We start from the raw sequence: 17,274 nt of genomic DNA on the forward strand, positions 1-17,274 counted from the left end.
TTCTGTGTCACATGGCAGAGAGAAGTAAGAAAGCTCTGTGGGCATCTCTTCTTATAGGGGCACTAATCTCATCATGAGAGTCCTACTTTTCTGAACTTGTCTAAACCTAATTTCCTCCCAAAGGACCTGCTTCCCAATACCATCACACTGGGGGTTAGGACTTCAATATATGAATTTGGTGGGAGTGAGAGGATATAGTTTAGTTCATAGCATGTGTCATAAACATAAGTAAATTATGGCTATTTCCTGTACTTAACAAATATATGCAAATATATTTTTAAAGGAAATAGTTGTTTAAAAGTTCCCCAACTCTCCCACTCCCACTCCAACTCATTTCTAAGAGAAAAATAGTATTTTAGTTGTTTCACCTGTTATTTATTTCTATACTTCTATATTAAATGCCAAGCCATTATAACTTGTTAGGAGCTTTTATATTTAATTTTATCAATTTTGACATTGCCTATTGACTCTCTGATGGTGAATAAGAATACAAGTTTAGTTATATGTAGAATCTTTCATCCTGCCAATATAATTACCTTTCAAATTGTATTAAATTTGTATTTAATATTTTAACTACTATGTATGTAAATATTGTTTATGGTGGAGCCAAGTGCTAAACTATCAGTTTATCATTTCTCATATCACCTTTTTATTTTAATTTAATGTCATCTTCCTTATGTTTGTTCATTATTATTTCACATCTGAATATTCTTTCAACACTCTCCAAAAGCTCCACAAATTCATCTCCATTTTGACGTGTGATGAAGGTAATTTTGATAATTTATCAGTTCTATTTATTTTTTCCTGGAGACAATGCTCCACGAGCCCTCTGACTGGCTACTCTCTTTTAATCTCTTTGTTCAACAGCCCTTTCACACTCATCCTGGGCTTGCGTCTTACTGGTGTTGGATCTCTCATTTCATACCTTCACTTGTATCTTCCCCACTGTTTTTCTAGCTTTTGCTGACTATCCAGTCACAAAGCCAACGCTACGTATTTCAGGTTTTTGTTATGTAATTAACCCCATTTCTGGTTACCAATTCTTCTATCAGTTAGCTTTTATATAACAAATTGCCATAAAACTCAGTGGCCTACCTCATGTTTATGTAGAATTTTAAGAGTAGGGAGGTTCTGGTCTGGGCCAGCTCCACAGTATCTACTTGGCTGTCACATATATTTTGGTTAGCTAGTTCGCTAGCTAGTGGCTGGTGTTCTCAGATAGCCTTCATCACTTGTCTGTTGGGTCACTAGTTGTCAACCAGGTAGCTTTAGGTCTACACTGTGTAGCTAGCTCAGATTTGTTCACCTGGAAGTTACAGAGTTATAAGTGCAGCAGCACAAGAGCAAGTGCCAGTGAATATAAACTTCTGAGACCTCTGCTTGTCTCATATTTGTCAGAATTAAATTGGTCAAAATATATTGTATGGTCATCTCAGAATCAAGAGGTCATGGAAAAAGGAAGAATTTGGAGTCCTATTTGCAATCTATCACTCTCTCTTCCATAACAACACAGTTTCATACCTAATCAAAATTCCAGCCTCAAACCTTATAAATCATCTAATACTATCCACCTACCTATTTACTTATTTATTATTTGTTTATGTGCTTATATGTAAGTTAAATAGCTTATAATTGGTCAGGCACTATATATATAATTATTTACCCTCTAATTGTCACATATCTAGGAGGTAGTTCTATTAGTATTTCCAAATAAGAGATGAATCTGTGCCCAAAGAGATTAAGAAGCATGCCAAGTATCTGAAGGTAGGCTTCTGGGTCTCAAGTCCATGCTGTTCATTGTGGCCTCAGAGTGTATGCTTTGGGCCACCCCACTGTGCTGCCTGCCAAAATTACATTTAATCTCTTGCTGATTTTTTATTTGAGAATTTTTTATCTTTGAAATGTATTTATCACTCTTTTCTTTTCTGTACCATTTCTCTATTTTTCCTATAAAAATGAAAAAATACCACTTATGAACTTATGATGAGCTACAATAACTATCGTCTAATACTCTAGTACTTTCCATTCCTCCAAAACTATATGACTTTTCTCAGTTTCTTCATATTGGGAGCTTAGTCATAAAACTAGCCTTTTCCCTGGGTTAACAGGGACTTAACAACTGAAATACAAGGACATGGTATTCCTTACCCCTCTATAAATCTTTTCCATATTTCAAGCTTCAAAAGCTTTTCTTCTTCAAATGGTCACCTCAGATATTTTTAGTCTTTGTATATCTCCATCTCTCTTGAAGCAAGCTGAATTTATATTAATCAATACTCCTCTTGACAAATAATTTATAGTCCTGAAAATTACTTTCTTACTTTAAGGATATATATATTTCAAAATAAAATTTAACTTAATATCATCATCAAAATTATTTCTTTGTTATTTGAGTATTTTTTCTTTGCTGAATATTACAAAAGAGAAATTATACTGTGAGTACCCGGGTAAGCTAAAAGCATAAAACTTATGAAAAAATTTACCCTTAGTACATGACATGGAAAAAGTTGATTTTCAAGTCTTGGTCTTGTAGAGAGTTACTAAAAGTAACTCCAAGGAAGTTGTTAAGATTTCTAATATAACTGAAGATGAAGAAAAATGTGTGATTTATTTAAAGGAACAGTATCATTCTAGGAGTAGGGAAACAGTAAGAAAAGTTTCACAGCTGTGGCTAGGCATATTTTAACCAGTGTGGTGAATAGAGAAATAGATAGTAAGAGGACAAGAAGAGGTTATATATAGGTATTTATAAAGAGTAGCCCAAGGTCTAAAGACAGTTCAAATGGAAGACTGTAGTTACCACTGTTTGTTAATCTATAGTTATTTCTTGCTTCCCAGCTGAATCCTTACTGTTACAAGTAGGAGAGACAGAGGCAGAGCTAATACATTTAATTTCAAAAGACTCCAAAAACTGATCTGATAAAACAACTTCTTTTAAACTTCATAAAAAAATGTGTTGCCCTAATTTTCAGATTTGTTTCTATGAGAAATAAATAAATGCTCTATCCATTCAAGAAACTCCCCTTTTACTCTGAATCTTAGAAAATTCTGTTTGACCTCTAATTTGCCAGTGTTATAACCCCATAGCTTTCTCTCTCAGCATAGGATTTCTAGCTCAATCATCACAAGATGTACCGCAGTAGCAGTAGAATCAACTAGCCCCAATTATACAGGACTCACCAAGCAGACAACATGACTGAATGGGATCTGATGTTATAACATAGGCTTCTTAATTAAGAGATCCAGAAATCCTACAGATGTATCATAGCAGGCTTAGGCCATATTGGACTTCATAATAAGGTAGAACAAATATTGGGAAGGTAGTTCTAGTTATAGCCTTGGAATATCCTAATTTATATTCTATTCTTCCTTTCACTTGGTTATGAAAGCTCAAATAAAGTAGGCTTTATTTCTCTAGTCCTAAATGTTCTTCTGTGAAAAATTTGGAGGTGATGATATGGACATAGAGGGATACTGCAATTGCTAAGAGCTATAAAATATGAAAATAGCTAATGAATAAGGCATAGAGGTCACTGTGTTATGTGCCCAAATTATCCCTCAGGAATTAAAGATCTATGCCCCCAGCTACAATCCTCAAATATTATCTTTCCCCAGGAATTTCCCTAAGCTAAGGAGAGCCATCTCAGCCTTGTCTAAGATCTTAACCTTTCCCAGGGCAGCTGGCATCTAATGACTGCCAAATATGGAGTATAAGCTCCAGAACAATTGGCAATTGTGAAGTAGTGGCAAAATATTTGGTTAACATGTCTCTCAGAGTATGTGGGGAAATAGATGATTTAACACATAAATCTGAATCTCTAGAGGAAGAGGTATAAAATAGAATGCCAGTAACATCCATTGATTGTCATTGGCAAGATATTACAGAAAGCTTTATCACTGGAGTCCTGTGGATACAGATCTTGTCCAAGTCTACTTCTGCCGTAGTTCCCTCCATTCTTTCTAGGCCAACATGAGAGATTTCAGGTCCATTTAACTTCAGATGTTTGATTCCCTCCACCTAATCCATCACCATATTCTGCTTCTCATCTTTCGAAATTTCTTAGCTTTTCCTTTTTGGCTGAGAAACCAGTCATCCATTGAGAAAGCAGCAGAGTATAATGGTAAGAGCATAGATTTGAAGTCACAGAAAAGAAGGGTAAATATCCCAGGTCCGCCTTATGTGGCCTTGGGAAAATTCTAAAATCTTTCTAACCCTCAGTTTATTATTTTTAAATGGGAATAATCATCTCTACCTTTCTGAATTTTAGAAAACATTAAAAAAATAATATATTTTGCATGTACATGTGCTCAATCACTGCTTAATACTAATTCAATTATAGCTATAAATAATGACACAATGCATTTATTCATTCCTGTTGTCCTGTTCAAACTCTTGTCAGACATAAGCTCCTACCTGACCATTCTGTCATCACTTCCTTTCCATCCACTTAATTTTATCATTTTATATCAAATAACACCTACTTTATTCAAAATTCATATCTATGTATATAAATACTAGCTGAATTTTGTTTTGTTTTTTAAATTTTTCATATCAAAAGAACAAAGATCCGGGAACACCTGGGTGGCGCAGTGGTTGAGTGTCTGCCTTTGGCTCAGGTTGTGATCCCGGGGTCCTTGGGATCGAGTCCTGTATCAGGCTCCCTGCAGGCAGCCTGCTTCTCCCTCTGCCTACGTCTCTGCCTCTATCTCTCTCTCTCATGAGTAAATAAAATCTTTTAAAAATGTAAAAAATAAAACAATTAAGATCTGTATTTAAAATTAGGGATAAATTGTCCTGTTTAAGACACTGTCAATTTAATTTACTTTGCAAATTATATATAGATAATTATAGTTAATATAGTTATAATTATAAGATTGTAATTTATATTAATAATTATTGATAGTTACATACTTGGGTAAAATATAATATAATATTTCCTTAAATCTATATGAATTTAAGTTAGTATGGAAGATTTGTGATCGGAGAAATTAATTTTTTTAACTTAAATCTGCATCAACAGTTCTTTTTTTTTCAACTTTTAAAACTCAACAATTGGGAGGCAAAAAGTTTATTTAAATAATTAGGATACAAAGCCACAATGATTTTCTTTCATACAAATTATTATGCCAATTTTAGAATTTATTCACGTTCTATGAGGAAAAACAGAATCTTATACAACTTTGCTTATGGAACTAATTTTGATTTCTGTTAACATGCTTGCTTCCATTGACAGGTCAAATGAAAAATAAGATAGTGAATAAAATGCGTTTTATTTTGTCTTAAGGGAAGCTCTTCCAAATAAGAGAAATGTTTGAGATTTCTACTTAACTTCAGTTATATCAAAACGTTCTATTTATTTTTTTCCATTCCTTAGCACACAATTTTAACTGAAATGGAACAGTTATAATGATTTCTTACACTGGTAAGTGCTTTGCAATTTACAGTGTGTCTTCATCTTCATTGCGTTTTTCAAATCTGTACAATAATGCTAGGAGAGAAGTCAATAGAAAAAAAAAGTGACCTCAAAGAGGTTAAGTTATTATCAGAGATCACACAATTAGGGATGGAACCTCAAAATTAAAGTCAAATAATCTGACTTCATTAGTATTGTATTATATCATAGGCAGGTGATATTCCACTCAACAATGTCTTATATAGAAAATTTACTCTTTTCTCTTTTATATTCCAAAATCATTAACAAGAAATTGGGCCAACTGATTCATTTTACCTACAAGTGGATAAGAATTGGCCTTTTTCCCTAAGCTCCTTAAAAAAAGTAGATATTGGACATTATACATTTGGATAGGTCCATTTGACAGACATATCATCATTTTAATTTTGATCTTTTAGAACTCTATTATAATAAACAAGCAGATAATTTCATATCCAAAAATTTAAAAAAATAATTAATGGAAATAATCATGGCAAAATTTCTACTACTCTGAGTTTTTCCTATGGTTCTTAAGTTTTATCCAGTTAATTTAGTTGGACACCCAGGTTAAAAAGAATCTCTGACAGTTCTTCTGCATGCTACTACATACTTATTAACAAGCTATTTGCTTTTTGACCAAAGCTTTGAAAAGAAGTCTTGCCACATCAGCTGTTTGCTTATTGTTTTTGCTATACTTACGGTTTGTCTTTACCCCCCTTCAAGCTGTGAAAAATTAATGGAAGGACATCACTGTTATTATCTCACTATCCATGCAAATTGTTCTTTCTCATGAAAGAAAATCCAGAAAACTATACTTCATAAAGGATACAAAATATTTTAGCAATAGTATGAAAGAATAATTTGGGGAGTCAGAGGTTCATAAGTGCAAATTTATTTGGTGGTGTACCAAATAGATTCCTTTTCCTTTAAGATTTATTTATTTATTTATTTATTTATTTATTTATTTATTTATTTATGACAGAGAAAGCCAGAGACAGAGCATGCGCAGAGAGGGAGGGACAAAGGGACAGGGAGATGCAGATCCCTTGCTGAGCAGGAAGCCTGATGTGGGGCTGGATATCAGGACCCCAAGATCATGACCTGAGCAAAAGACAGACACTTAACTGACTGAGCCACCCAAGTGCCCCACCAAATCAATCATTTTTTCTTATTTAATAGTGAATACTTCCCTCTGTGTGCTGTCTTTATTGGTCCTCTTGTAACTACAGCATGAGAATTTACTACGTCTTAAATTTAAAAAAAATAATAATAATTGGACAAAAAGAGAAATTGGGAGAAAATTCTATTATGCGATACCTTTGGATGAGCATGTTTGGTTTATACATACTACTTCCTGGCACAGAGCCAGTAAATATACAATACATATGACTCCCATTTTGTACCAGGGACAGATATGACCAATCAATCATGCCCTTTTCCTCGCTGAAGTCAAAAGTGATTCCTTAACCCTATGCAATAAAGACTTGTTGGCAGAAAGACCACTAGTTTGGTGCTTGCATGTAGTTTGAAAACTACTTATCTGAGATGCCTGGGTGGCTCAGTGGTTGAGCGTCCACCATTGACTCAGGCTGTGATCCTGGGGTCCAGGGGTAAAGTCCTACATCAGGCTCCCCGCAGGGAGCCTACCTCTGCCTATGTCTCTGCCTCTCTCTCTGTGTCTCTCATGAATGACTAAATAAAATCTTTAAAAAAACAACAACAAGAAAACTACTTCATTTTATATATCTAGGGTTTTATTTTATTTTTTCAGTGAGTTTATATTATATGACCTGACCAGATTGGATGTATTCAGTTAGGGAACATTTCATAACAGATATATTTGCTGAATAAAATATATGTAACTTCTGAAAAAAGCCCAGAAAGAGAGAAAATTTGAAGTTGTTCTCTCTGCCTTCTTTATAAGGTCCTTTTGATCACCGTATAGACCCAATTTGCTTATAATAATAGGTGTTATTGAGTGAAGAAAAATTAAGTTCCTTACTTTTATACTTTATGGTTATTTTCAAATCTATATATATTCTGTATTCGCATCATCACCTTATCTAGTTTGTTGGCAATTTTTTTTGCCATTTTAAATGTTTTTGCTTGAGCTGAGTTTCAGATTCACATATCAATATATTATCTGAAGGTAGTAGAGGTTTTTACAAAATTCTGAAGGAGGAGAGAATGATCTTCAGATTATATATTGTCTAGATGCTGTTATAGATAGAAGCAATGACAGATATTCTCAATGATAAAATTAAGCAACAAAAAATTGAGCTGTTTTTGGAAATAATCATTAATACAGCCAACTACTGTACAAATTATTTAGAAATAACAGAATCTGTAGTAGAATTACGGTGAGCAATATACATTTATCCGTTCACCCACCTATCTATCCATCCATCCATCCTTCCATTCATAGAAGAGCAATCAACAGTCATAGAAACAAAGGCAATCATGGGTATTAGAGATTTTCACAGAAGATAAAAAGTTGAGTGGAGGGAAACTAAAAATATATGTATTTTGTCCATTTCATATGCTTCTTGTTATTGAATAAAAAAGTCTAATATGAAGACATATTTGGAAGACATAATTTGGAAATCATAGTGACTGAAGAAACTTTTTTTCTTTGATTTATAGAGACTCTTAGGAATGAATGTACCTAATTGTGATGAAATGTTTATATTTAATTATTTAAAAAATATTTTTATTTATTTATTCATGAGAGACACACAAAGAGAGTCAGAGACATAGGAAGAGGGAGAAGCAGGCTCCATGCAGGGAGCCTGATACAGGACTCAAATCCCAGGACCCCAGGATCATGACCTGAGCCAAAGGCACTCAACCACTGAGCCACCCAGGCATCCCGAAAATGGCTATATTTTTAACAATTCATCCAATTTCCATTCAGTGTCACAGTATTTATTTGTTTACATCCAAGAAAAATTAAATTTGGCAACTTTCACTAAATGAAAATAAAAATATAACCTTAAAAGTATATTTTGTATCCATTTTTCTCCCTCCTTTTTCTTTTTTTGCACTTTTCTATTTAAAAGCCTCATCTGTATGTCCACATAAGCTAATGATCTTTATATGCTAATAAAGGTCATTTATTAATGTGAGTTTTTGGTGTTATATGAAAAATAGATTTTTCTTGGTTTTTAATGTAATTTATTTTAATAAGCGTATAGTCTATACCTAGCAATTAAATATGCTAAATTACTATTTGGAATTATTTGGAGAAACAATTATAAGTTGAAATAAAGCTGGCAGGAGAAAGGTGTACTTGAAGGCTATAGTGTAAGAAGGTATTGTGGTTTATTTGGACTTCCTGTTTTCATCTTGTAGGTTGGATTAAATTTTCCCATATAGATGATTTTGGGGGGCATTCTTTTTTTAAAGATTTTATTTATTTATTCATGAGAGACACAGAGAGAGAGGGAGAGAGAGAGAGAGAGGCAGAGACATAGGCAGAGGGAGAAGCAGGCTCCATGCAAGGAGCCCGACGTGGGACTCGATACCAGGTCTCCAGGATCACGCCCTGGGCAGAAGGCGGCACTAAACCGCTGAGCCACCCAGGCTGCCCCCCCCAGGAGGGGCATTCTTATAAAGAGAAATAAAATGATAAAGAGAATTACTTCAAGAAAAACGATGTGTGATGTGAATTCAGTGAATAGACTAGTTTAGGTACAGAGTAAGTTGTGAAATAGCAAGACAAATGGTAAGGAGGTCATTCTACTTATTATTCATCCATTCATCCATCCTTTCTTTTGACAGGTATATATTTATACTCTATTGTGATCCAGGCATTATTCTCATATCTTGATATTAGTAAACAAATGGGTAAAAACTCTTGCTACCTTAGCTCTCGCATTTGGGGATGCTGGAGGCTATAACTGTTGGATATGAGATGCTTAGTAGGCCTTGACCATGGTAGTGACATTAGCAGTGAAGAAAAATAAAATATAAGAAAGTCTAATCAGACACATAAGCAGCATTGCATATCAACTAATGAGATATTTAGGAAAATTGTTATTCTTAGTATGAGTGTCTGGTAGGCTCATTCTATCATTTATATATGAATTCCATGGCTTCCATCTAAATGTAATAAAACCACATTCCTGATCTTGTCTTTACTTATTTACCACAGAGTTCAAAAAGGATTTAAAGCACCTGCCAGAAATATATATATAGTAAAATGGGATAAATCTCTGTACTCTTTGTTTCCAAATTCTGTGGAGATTGAGTTTTTCTAACAAAAATAATCCCCTTATCAAGATCACATAACTATTCATAAAACAGAGGGGGCCTCTGGAAAATTGTCTTTCTTGGATCACTAAATAATTATTTTGAGGATTACGTGCTTCTATGATGCTTACTTCATTGGAATTTAGGATTGATGAGCTCAGAATCTGCTAAGGATTTAAGAGCTTCTCAAGGAAATGATCTATATCAATACAGGGTTTTACATGACAATATTCTCCTTTTTCACTGCCGTGTCCAGGTGGGGCTCACTCAGCGAGCAGCTTATGTGGCATTTACTCCATAAGCTGCCGATTATGTTCTTTAGTGTCTGTGAGCCACGGCTTCTCACAGATGGTACCTGCTATACTCACAACTTCTTAGCATGGCGTGTCAGTCATCACAGACTCTCTACATGGCCATAATTCTTTTCAGATTCTTGGGTGACAGTTGAAGTACATCATTTTTGACAGCTGTTACACTTACTTGATAAACAGTGTTGATGACAAAGTTTTTGTAATTTTTGTTTCACTGACTCCATTTACAACTTAAAGTGGAGTTAATTTGTGTTTACTCAAGAAAAATGAATTTGCAAATGAATTGGCAAATTACAATAATTTTCTAATTAAGTAAAAGAAAATTAAAAACAAAAATTACCTTCAATTACCAGCAAATTTCAGGGGGAAAAATCCCCTGCAAATTCCTTAATTTACTTGATTATGATTATTTTCCCACTTTCTTCTGTTTTTTTTTTCCAATATGGCTTTGAGTAGCCTATTTTTATTTTCTTTTTATTTGTTTTTGGTTTTTTTTTTGTTTTGTTTTTTTTCCTATACTTTAGAAAAATTATAAACTATTATTCATATATTTTTATTTTCTCCCTATAATGCTGTGGTCCAAAGTTGCTTGGAGTTCTCACCAATGTCCTTTAGTGGTTAGAGAGAACATTACTGGGGTGCCTGGGTGGCATAGTCAGTTAAGCATCTGACTCTTGTTTTCAGCCCAAGCCCTTATCTCAGGGTTGTGAGATGGAGCCCTGTGTTTCCGTGCCCCTCCCCCAAATAAACAAGTAAATATTTAAACATATATATTATATATATATATATTTAAAGAACATTACTAGGAAACTACAACATTGGTACTAATATATGTTTTAAATATTTAGTGTATATATTATGCTTTTTGCTATATGTATACTCTGACATCTAGAGTGCACACTCCTAAGCAGAGTTTATAGTGAAGAGTCTAATGAAGAAACGGGTATGCAGAAACTGTGTGTGTGTGTGTGTGTGTGTGTGTGTGTGTCTGTATAGGGGTAGCATGGGGGGGAGGTAGGGATGAGAAATCAAACCAGTAAAAAAAAATAAAAGGGACACCTGGGTGGCTCAGCAGTTGAGCGTCTGCCTTCAGCTCAGGGCATTATCTGGAATCCCTGGATCAAGTCCCACATCGGGCTCCCTGCATGGATCCTGCTTCTCCCTTTGCCTATGTCTCTGCCTCTCTCTTGTGTCTCTCATGAATAAATAAATAAAATTAAAAAAATATATATATTAAAACTTCGTTTTATGTGGGAGATTTGCAGTTTGTTCTCCGATACACAATTTATTTTAGCCTTTTCAGAGTACTACCTATGCTAGGCTAGAACTATTACCTCTGCCAAAGCTCCTTTCAATAGATACTGGAAATCCTTTATAATTTTGATGTAGACTCTCAGCCAAGTGTACTTAATGAGATTGTTATCTCATGAACACACCAGTGACCACAAAGGCCTTAACTTGCCCTTTCTTGACTAAACTTTAGATAGGTTTCTTTTCCACTGTCTGCTCCAGACAATTCCTTTTGTTAGAGCATTTACTTTACAACACTTTTAATTGTAAATTCGCAGCTCCTTTGAGATGTAAATCTTTTCCTAGCTTCTTGCTAGTTTTAAACCCTCAGGAATGTCTTTCTCAAGGATCTAGGAGCCATCCCTTTGAAATGCATTCATCAAGAGAGATAGGGCATCTATCTCCCAGTCTCTTTGGGAGGGTAGGAGCCTAACTTTAATAAGCCCCAATTAGCAAACACAAGTGGCCTCAAAACACTGGTCAAAGTCTCCTCCTAACATCTTTCAATACTTTTCTAACACACCCCAGCCCTTAAAATCTCTTTTGCCATTTTTTTTTTCTGAGAACTTATATTCAAGATCTCTTCTCTATTGCAATAATCTGATTTTTATTGGAATAGTTTTGAAAAAAAATTCTCCTTGTCAGTGAATTTTCTCTTTACTACCGATTTTGAGAGACATGATGCGACTCTTACTGTATTTGAATCTCCAAAATTATGAGCTATATTTGAATTGAGACTGACCATGTAGGCAGTTACTAATGTGATGAATTGTCTTTAAAAGTGTAATAATGATGATGATATTAAGAAATGAAGAAGGCTCACCTCTGAATCACACATTTTCTTTTTTTTAAAGACATTTCTTCATTTGAGAGAAGTAGCTCATGCAAGTGGGGGGAGGGGTAGAGGCAGAAGGAGAGAGAGAGGGAGAGAAGCAGATTCCCTACTGAGCCTGCCATAGGGCTGGATCCCAGGATCCAGATCATGACCCGAGCCAAAATCAAGAGTCAGACGCCCAACCAACTGAGCCACTCAAGTGCCGTAATCACACATTTTCATGAGAAACTCAATTCTCCTTGTTTCCAGGAGCAGAAAAAGGCTGTTAGGTTTACAGAGGGTTGTCCCATGATTTTATAGAGAATGGTAGAAGTTCCCCATATTTTTGTTGTAGGTGGCTTTTGTGTTCAGTCGTAGTATTTTGGCATAGGCCTGGCAAGAAAGATCTTTAGGAAGGAAGGTACACCAAAGGGGGCAGGAACATTGAATAAGGGTGATCATTGTGGTGCCATCTTCAGAGGTCACCTCTTGTATTATTTTGGAAATTCAATCCTGCTCTAATGATCTCATTCCAATAGCACATGATAGTCCTCCTCACCCCAGAAAAGTGTTGTGTTAGATATTTTCTTTCTTTTGGCTATTATCTATTCTTATTTATTTTTTTTCTCAAAACTTGAGAAAAAATAAAATTATTTTTGAGAAAAAATTGTTATTTTCTTACAATTTAAATGGAGAAAATTCATTCTACATATTTTCCCACATTAGTTCAAGTGAAATGGAGTATTCCAAAAAATTGTCAAATCATGTTTATATTTCCTTTAAAACTTAGATTTTGTATATATGTGTTTCTGTATATACATATATTCCTTAATGTTTGCATAAATATTTTGTAAAAGTAATATTTAACATTAATATTTGTCTGCAGCACTAACATTAATGATGCTGTATTTAGAGCTAGATTCAATGCTATGTGATATATTTGTAATCTGACCTCTGAAAGGCGAGCTCTTTTTAAGTAAATAGGATAGAGTGAAGAGACTATAGATTATGACTTTTTATATATTATATACATTTCTTTGTGTGTATGTATACACATACATACACCTATATGCATATATTTTTAATGCATTATATATAAATATACATGTATGGTAGCCAAAGTTTGCCAAAGGAATGCATTTTGTGCATACTGCAATATCACACTGACTTGAAAAAATACTTGAATGCATGTTGAAATACATTTATTAGATATTTATACATATATTTAAATTTCCTTAACTATAAGACACAGTTTTTCAAAGATGTGTTTTTCTTTTAATTGCATTTTGATCCACTCCTCCGATAGGATCAAAACATCCTACTGAGGACTCTGATGGTCTTTAAGCTTTCAACCCCCTTCTAGAATCAATGGGAGCACTATAAAGATTTCCTTTATTTGACTCTCAGTTTGTCATTGATTTTTCAGGATGTCTGTGGTAGTGTAATCTAAAGAAAGATTGTAGAACTGCTTAATCAATATGCCATTACCCTTCATGAATTTGGTTGATTATCCACTTACTTTATTGGGTATTGGGTAATAGTTCAACAGTGTAGTTCTTGACTGGTAACATTTTGTTAAAGTAAAAAATCTGGCTAATCTTGAGTCTGAGCAAACATTAAATTTACTAGTGACCTTCTTCTATATGACTCTTGTTCTCTCAGAATTTCTAATGTTGCAGCTTAAGCTCAATTAATATGAAAATACTTGGCCTTGGAGAAACAGCCTTCTTCCTTGAGTAAATATGATTCAAAGAAACATCAAGTGAAATGGCAACTGGACTTAATGAGGATTAAATTTTCTCTGACAATGTAATGAAAGGTAACTAATGTAACATTGTATTACGACAGAAATATTTAGTTTTAAGTAGATTAAGAGTACGGTAATTTGAGGGTCAATGCCTCAAGTAATAAAGGGCAGCTCAATACAAGAATAGTTTTTGGAATTATCTTGTAGAAAAAGATAGTATTAGCTTGGTTTTCATGCATGGGTACAGGAATTTGTGGCAATTGATGGCTTTCACCCAGATAAAATACCTCATCTTAATTTCACCTGATAGACTTCTATTAACTTAAAAAAATTATAAAGTTACAAAAGCAAATAGTTGCAAATATCTGAACTCACCCATGGAATGAATTGTAAATATACATTAATATACAACTGGTTTACAATGTTAAAAATAAGATAACACACCCAAAATAGAATCACTTATGCTAAGCACTCACATCACCAAACAGACTTAATTACATTTTCATCCTCTCCCAGAAATTGAATCTTAAACCAGTCAGTCAGGAATTACCTGGTCATCACCAGTGAGGTTATCTACCTGACTTTCCCCTACCCTCCCCTAAATGAAAGTTACCTGGCCACAACCAATTGAGTTTTTACTAGTAACTTCTTCATCCTGTTCCTTTCTGCCTACAAAAATCTTCATTTTGTATAGCTCCTTTGAGCTCCTTTCTATCCACTAGATGAGATGATGATTCGTGAATCATTGACTAAAGCCAATAATACCTGTAAAATTTACTCAATAGAGTTTTGTTTTTTAACAACATTAAACAACCAGGGTTTGTATTAGTACAATCTGTGTAAGACAAAACAGAGGACTGGAATGTTGAGATATCTTGACGAAGTTTAAAGAGCAAGTGCAGAATTCAAAAGCAGGTAGAGCTGACTTTAATGGGCCATATTTTTTATCACTATCCTATACACTTAATGTATCTTTAGACAGCAAGTTTTTGGAGAATTATTTCAGTATTGATTCTGGTCAAGATCTTCTTTTATGGGGGTTACTTTCTTGTTCCTATGTTAATACCAGGGAGATAAGTCATTTCCTTTCACTACACGTGTTATGTCCCTACAAAGTTCTGGTTCACATTTATCAGTTATTGTAAATGTATCAATCATTGTGAAACTGCAATAGAGATCAATGGCCGACTCTCTACTTTGTCCATGCCCAATGATGCCTTTTTTGTGAACTGGCTAACTGGTCCTTGTTCTAATACTCCTTGATTCTCAAACCCTCCACTGACTTTGTATTTTGGCCTTCAAAACTTGATTCAGGTATTGGGATCACTTTGGCTTGCTGCTTGAAATGTCCCTTCAGTTCCTGTTCTCAGATAGTCTTCTAGGATTCACATTTCCTGATCTATAAAACTTCACTAAAAGGAAGAGACCCAACTACCTTTCTTTCCGACACCTTGAAGAAAAAAAAAAAAAAATGACCTCCTTGGTCATCTGCACTCAACAGCTTCTGACTAAGAAACAAATCAAATACTATCTGTATAAATGCACTCAGTCCATTTAAGGTCTCTCAGGCAGTCTCCATTAAATGTAATGTTGTTCCTCTTATTTTCTTTACAGATGTGCTGTTTCACACACCTGAAAACATGATGGAGTTGAAGCTCTTGTCCAGATTTTACAATATGTCTGTCAGCGTTTCCTGTGGTTGTCCATAAATGTCATCTATGGGTTCAGTGGAATAGGACTTAAAAGCCTCACTGAATTTAGCAAAAGATAACCTATCCCATCTGAATGATTGTCTCCTACCTATAACTTCAAAACCTAACATGCTTTAATTACTTTCTATTTTCAAAACAAGCACCCCTCCTACTCCTTAGTACCTAGAGTATCCCAGCCATTTGAACAAACTGGAATTAGAAATGTATTGTGATTTGAAGCACCTCTTTCAATTCTTTAATTCCTCATTCTATGTAATACACCAAACTGCCTAAGTAAGATAGAATAATAAGAAGAAATATAAATAAAATTGTTTAAATTGATCAATAAAGTTAGAAACTATATCTTTTCAGGTACCCATTGACAGAGAATGCTGAATGTAGAATAATTACTATGTGCTGGGCAGGAGCTATTAAGAGATATTCAGAGACAACAAAGCTAATAAAGTATAATCTTTTTTTTTCTCAAAAAAGTTTAATATAGGGAATACAATTTAAACAAGTAATGACAGTACTAGATAGATAGATGTTATATGGGTGTGTATGAACAATGATGAGCACATCAAAGAACAAATGGCACTTTCTAGGAAAGCTTCACAAAAGAAATCTTTATTTGCTTTAAGATCGAGATATTTTCCATATGATAAAGAGAGATATTGTGGCAGTTAAAATTATATGTGCGAAAGTTTGAGCCTTGAAAGAATATTGTATCTTTGGAAAAATCCAGTAGTTAAACCACAGGGAGTAGGTGAAGACAGAATTGAGTTTGGAGATGAAGAGATGAGGTTAGTGAAAGAAATATTATCCATGTTAGGCATTTAAAGAGAAAGGATCTGATACAGGAAACTAGGAGTTCACAAATTCATTGAAATGACTAGAGAGGTAAGTGTCATGTTACTGCCCCAGGAGGTGCTGATGTCTAGAGCAAACTATGTCATTGAAGCTGTGCTTCAGAAGTAAAGGAGCTACTGCTCTGGCCATGGCCTTTCAATACCCACAAAGCAGTTACCAGATAAGGGAATGCCGAAGCCAATCACTGATGTTTCCCCACAGAAACCTCCCTGTAACCCATATTGCAATCTGAAATGTAGCAGGAAGACGGACTTTATCTACCAAAATATCACCAGAATTTACTTACTTTGTGGAATCTGATTTACGGACAATGTCTTTTCAGTATAGGAAGGCACTCCAGAGAAAAAAACTGAAAAAAAAAAAAAAGGCAATACTGTCCACAGACCATCTCTTTGAATACTCAATATCCATTCATACACTTCCATGTATACTTTTACTTCTAAAATATACCAGTAGTAACAACATATCTGCAGCATTATAAAACCATCTATTTTATAAAGAAAGATTTACTCACCTTCCCCACAATAGGAAAGACTCAAAGGTCTACAGTTACCATGTAAACTCTATATGATATTTATTTATCTGCTAGCTAGGTCAAATTCCTATTTGATATCCTATAATATAACAAATTATAAAACCAATATTCAAAGTACATCTTGTATCAACAGGAAATAGTAAATGTAAAATGACTAAGCTTTGTATATATCTCAAAATAATTAATTATAAATATATACACATATATATTAATTAGCTTTACAAATGCTTATTGTTATTAATGACTTTCAGTTTTTTCTTTTTCTAAATAGAAGCTACTTCAAACATTATTGTTCTGTAGCCTAGATGGACTGGCCTTCTCTTGCTTTGGTAC

At 34.2% G+C, this 17,274-nt stretch overlaps 1 long non-coding RNA gene across 2 annotated transcripts in view; it reads right to left on the reverse strand.

Moving 5' to 3' along the window:
- LOC102154294 overlaps positions 1-17,274 on the reverse strand; it is a 192,113-nt gene that overhangs the window by 34,350 nt on the left and 140,489 nt on the right. For both annotated transcript variants that reach the window (XR_005376320.1, XR_005376321.1), the window contains one exon: positions 16,693-16,755. This is a non-coding gene — a long non-coding RNA (uncharacterized LOC102154294). The remainder of the gene's footprint in view (positions 1-16,692; positions 16,756-17,274) is intronic.

This window comes from Canis lupus, chromosome 22, assembly GCF_011100685.1.
Source record: "Canis lupus familiaris isolate Mischka breed German Shepherd chromosome 22, alternate assembly UU_Cfam_GSD_1.0, whole genome shotgun sequence".
In the NCBI taxonomy this organism is placed as follows: domain Eukaryota; kingdom Metazoa; phylum Chordata; class Mammalia; order Carnivora; family Canidae; genus Canis; species Canis lupus.